The following is a 5,127-nucleotide window of genomic DNA, read 5'->3' as shown; positions in this document are numbered from 1 at the left end:
TAATCTTTAAAATTATTGATTAAGTAGGATCGTTTTTCACAGTTTTTATCTCGCTGCATGTGAGTAAAGTCAGCTTAGAGAGGCGAGCTTGCCGGCTTGTATACGAGTCAAACATATGCTTTAGCAGTGACATTAATAACAGAGCAAACAGTACTGCAGTATGGTCGTGTACTGGTGGACAGAATACAGTAAACTACAGTAAAATGTATTTTAATGAACTCAGATGATCCCTTCAGACTCTCGCGTCTTGTCGTTGTCACACCTGTCCCACTACGCTGTGCAGCCTGTGTCGCAGGTACTGCACGGTTCAATAGTTTTATGCAGTTTTCATCAGTGTGTGGGACACATGAATGCAGCAGCTCTGGTTTTCTTCAGCTGTGCATTGTGTGGGACACTGGTGCATTCATATGCTCCACACATGACATCAGTTTTTACATGAACACTGAATCTGACGATGGTGGTAAGCAAAGCTCCACACAGACATTAGAAACCATCAAACTGTTTACACAGTGCACCTGAAATCATCATTGCAACACTACACATGGAAACTGAACATTAACAGTCCCAGGAGTGTGCCAGTATAAAATATAAACCATAATAATTATGCACATCTCCATTTATAAATACTGTTAGTTCTGTAGTGTATAATGGGACTCTCACTGTCCTGCTCCATGATGCTGATCGGGTGCTGCTGTGTGGATTCTGCATTCAGGGTTTTTCCATAAATCCTTTGCTGAGGATTTGATTCTTTGGGCTGAGGAAGGAAAATCTTCTCGGGGTATTGAAGTGTTTCGTCTCTGCAGGTGTGGCTGCGGTGACGAGCAGTATTCACATGATGAACAGAGGCATAGGTGTGGGAGTAAATCGGGGGGATTTCTCACTCCGGTTGGATCCCTCGATCGTTCCGAGCTCTCTGGTGACCTCCGGGATCGTTCTCACCCTCGGGGTTGTTGCTGTGTTCATAATGTATCTGTTGTTATCTTTTCTGGAGCTTCTGTCTTACCTTCAGCTTCCTGCACAAACCCTCTTTAGGCTTTCCTATATTTGGCAGCAGCTTTACCCTCTGCATCTCCTGCACTCTGGCTAACCTGCTTCAGATCTACCGTGGGGTCCTGGGTAAAGAAGCTGAATCAGCCGCTGGCTGTGGTGACCGTTGTTTCTGGGATCCAGTCGGCCATCTTCGTGTCATGGCTGATCTTAAACCCATCATTACCTACAAAGGGCCTCACACACAGTCTGAGATAGGCTCCCTTGAGTTCTTCGTAGCCACAAAACCTGCAACACTTTCTTGGGCTTGATTTGTTCCCTGTCTGCTCTCAAAAGCTGCCAGACTTGTATAAAAATGCCACTTTAGTCACCATCAGCATGTTTTCAGCCATCGTAGCCCCACCTTGTCTCACTCTGAAGTACGAGCCACCAGTTGCAGTAGCAACTACAACGTTCTTGGCCTGGACATCACTGAGTACACTGGGAGGCATTGTGAGCAGAAGGGCACTGCTGTGGTGCAGTCATGAGCCGTTATCAGCTAATGCTAGTTAGTCTGGTTATCCAGCTGCACCTGCACACTGCATGGATGCATCACACATATTGCTCATCAGAACTGGAGCCCAGACTCCTCAGGTTGACTGACAATAAACTGATTGGATTTAAAAACATTTTCTCTATATTAAATGTCCCTCTTCATTATGAGGAGGGACATTTAATATAGAGAACAAACAGTTTGTGTATCAGGCTGTAAACATGTTTATTTCTGCTGTATAATTTTAACATGAGAATCTGTGGGGCTGACTCACTGCTGCCTCTGCTGGACGTTGGAGGAACTGCAGGGGAAATCGTTTTTCAGCTGTGACGCTCGCTGTGACTTTCTGATGAACAGAATTTGAAGTATAGTTAAAGTGACAAAGACCAAGACAGTTTGAGTTCATGCATTAAGTGTCTGGGTGCTGTCCTCCCGTCTCCTGCTGCATGTGCTCTGGTGGTCTTACCTGTAAAGATTTCAGTTTCATTATAACTGTGAATAGGTTCAGATGGGCTTTAATTATTGTATTTCCCTTCATAACTCACAGACCACCTAAAATACACTAGGAACACAAACACGTGCAGTAACAGTACAGCTAACAGGACTACAGTACTCACTGTAAGGCAACAAGTAACTGAAGTCTTTATAAAAGGATTTCTGTCAGGTAATAAGCAGGAGACAAAAGAACACAAGAGCCAATCACAGATGAGGAAAGGAAGTGACACGTAGATAAAGCAGGCAACTTCACTGCACATTAATAATATTACATATACTCGTTTTGTTAATCAGTTTCTTCTCTTTGTCCATTAAGCGTGACGTTGCACAGCGTTTTGCTGTGTGGAATTGGCAGGATTTGCTTCTCTTTTCCACAGTTTTCAGAATAACATCATTAATAGAATAGAATAGAATAGAATTCAACTTTATTGTCATTGCACATGCACAGGTACAGGGCAACGAAATGCAGTTTGCATCCATCCAGAAGTGCTTTAGTGATAACGTGACAGTGTAAAATCTGGCACTGAAACATACAATAAACTATCTTTAAATGTAACTTTTCACATTTCAAAGTACTTTATATCCACGTGTTACTGTAATCTAAACTTCCAGCTGATAAACAGAGGCTGAGGCTCGTTCCTCTCCGTAGCAGCAGGTGGCGCTGTTCAGACCTCTGTGCGAGCCTCAAAGAGTTTGCGCCGACTCTTAATATTTCATATTTGGACAAAACTTCTAACATCTGGCTCCACGTGCAGTAATTTAAAGAACTTCAGAGGCGTTGTGTATTTGTAGTCACGTCCGTTTCTGTTTCACAGACTTTTCTACAAATAAAAAAGCAGAGCGTGCGTGGATTGAAATGTTGAACTGAAAGTGAAACGCGTCGCTGTCTCAGATCTATAAGCTGTTTGAACACGCAGAGCGTGAATCACTCGAATCCCACACAGGAAATACAGGTTGTGCTGACTGATGGAGAACAGGGATCCGCGTGGGAACCTCAGGAGGCGCAACTGAACTGAGCAAAGACGCTTATTTACATGATTTACGATGACGTGTGAGTCACACACACGTGCGTGGGGCTGAATAAATAAATATATCGAGTATATGAACGCTTCATCCTGTTTACGAACAGGGTGACATCATCAGTTCTCCCCGCTCTCACCCAATGGTCTTTGAGAAGTGGCGACATCTCTGAGAGTCAGGAAACCCTCTCTCCCGGAAAATAAAGCGAGAGTACGTGAATGTAACTTCCGGTCCTTTCTTTCCAAAATAATACCCACACCCCGCGCCTCAGCGTGAGTGTGACAAAACATTTCACACTCAGTATTAAATAATTATAATAAAAATTCAATTAAAAATATTTTGTGAAAGTTTTTTTTCAATAAAGGTATGACGTAATCACCTTGAGTTTATTTCTTTTATATTTATTCTCCTTCGCCCAGACCCTTCATTTTCTTTTTAAAAATGTATCTTAAACCCATCATTACCTACAAAGGGCCTCACACACAGTCTGAGATAGACTCCCTTGAGTCCTAATATGCTACTGCTAAGAGGTACTTTTTCATTTTCAGAAATGTGGAACTTCAAATGTCACTGAGAACCACATATATGCCTATAAAATATGTTTTAAGCCAATTTTTCCCCAACAGAAACAGCTGCTCAGCAGGGCTGGACCGGTAATCTGGCATTTTCCCGGTGACCTGATGGGTCATTTACCCACCGACCCAACACACACTGACAGCATCCATTCGCTCATTTCCGATACGGACACTGCCCAATCAAATCCCTGAACTCCTCCCCTCATGCAACTTGTAAAAGAGAGTTTACCTTGGAGGAAGTGGTGAAAAGGTCAAATTTAGCACCAGCAGAGAAAAAGTGCAGGAGGCGGGACAACAGCAGAGTGAGGAAGAGGTAGAGGAAGGTGAAAATAATGTGTTAAGAACATAGAGAGAGGGTCTAAGTGATTCTATTCAGGTGCTGTGGAGAGCATCCTCACACAGAACATCACATCCTGGGATTAGTTGTGTTCAGGACCGAAAAGCTCTTCACAGAGTGATGTGTGCTGCAGAGCGCTGCTGCTCACGTCAAAGTAAACTTTATTGTCATCTCTGCTGTACACAGTGCAGTATATAGAGACCGGATGAAGAGGTTCGAGTTACATTCAGTGCAAAAGACAAGCAATAAATATAAGAAGAGTAAGAAATAAATACACACTTTAAGACTAAGGTAAAAGGATCAATAACAGCATCTCCCTTCCCTTCAGGACATTTACACCAGGAGATGTTGGTCCAGAGCAGCTCCCATCCCAGTAACTTGTTTTTGCCATCAGGTGGAAGGTTCCACACCATCGGGGCAAAGACAGAGAGTGAAGAGGAGCTTCTATCCTCAGGCCATTCGAGCCAGGACATGCCCCCACTCCCCTCATAGCATCACCATAAGGGTCTGGAACTGGATTTTATATCATATTCTTGTTACATTGCAGAACTTTCACTGTCATAATTCATATCATGTCTGATTTATTATACGTCACGCGCTGCTACACTGATAATGCTGCTTCACTATGCTTACATTGCTCTGCTCAGTCTGTTACTTTGGTAGTTTCGGTTACTTTTGGTCTACTTTTGCTCTGTCAGCACATTGCTGTGCCAATGTGGCACAAAGCACTTTAACATTCCATTTCCACAATGTACACTTTCAGGTTTTTTATTTAAAGTTTCAGAGTTTTGATTTAGATTTTCTTATTGCTTATAATGTTTTGCAGTGTCAGGACACACTTCACTGTGTGTTGTACTTGTATGACAAGTGGTAAATAAAGACTCTTGGAATAATCAAGGATTCACGTAAAATGCATGACCACTTTGATCAGGAGCCACTCCTAACAGCTAAAGTGTGCAACAAAGAAGGAACCCAGGAACAACTGTACCAACCGAGAAACAATTTCAATATCAGGAATCAAACAAAATGACACATGCACACATCATATTCTACCCTCATATACATTTTTTTATATCCAAGTCCAGCCCTGCTGCTCAGTGATGTCATGCCTTAATTATTATTTATCTTTTTAAATCCTCGGAGACCTTTATTTTGAAGCAGTTTCCGGTTGGGCCGGCCTC

This window comes from Rhamphochromis sp. 'chilingali', assembly GCF_963969265.1.
Source record: "Rhamphochromis sp. 'chilingali' genome assembly, chromosome: 6".
Lineage (NCBI taxonomy): Eukaryota > Metazoa > Chordata > Actinopteri > Cichliformes > Cichlidae > Rhamphochromis > Rhamphochromis sp. 'chilingali'.
This window is presented reverse-complemented; position numbering follows the sequence as displayed.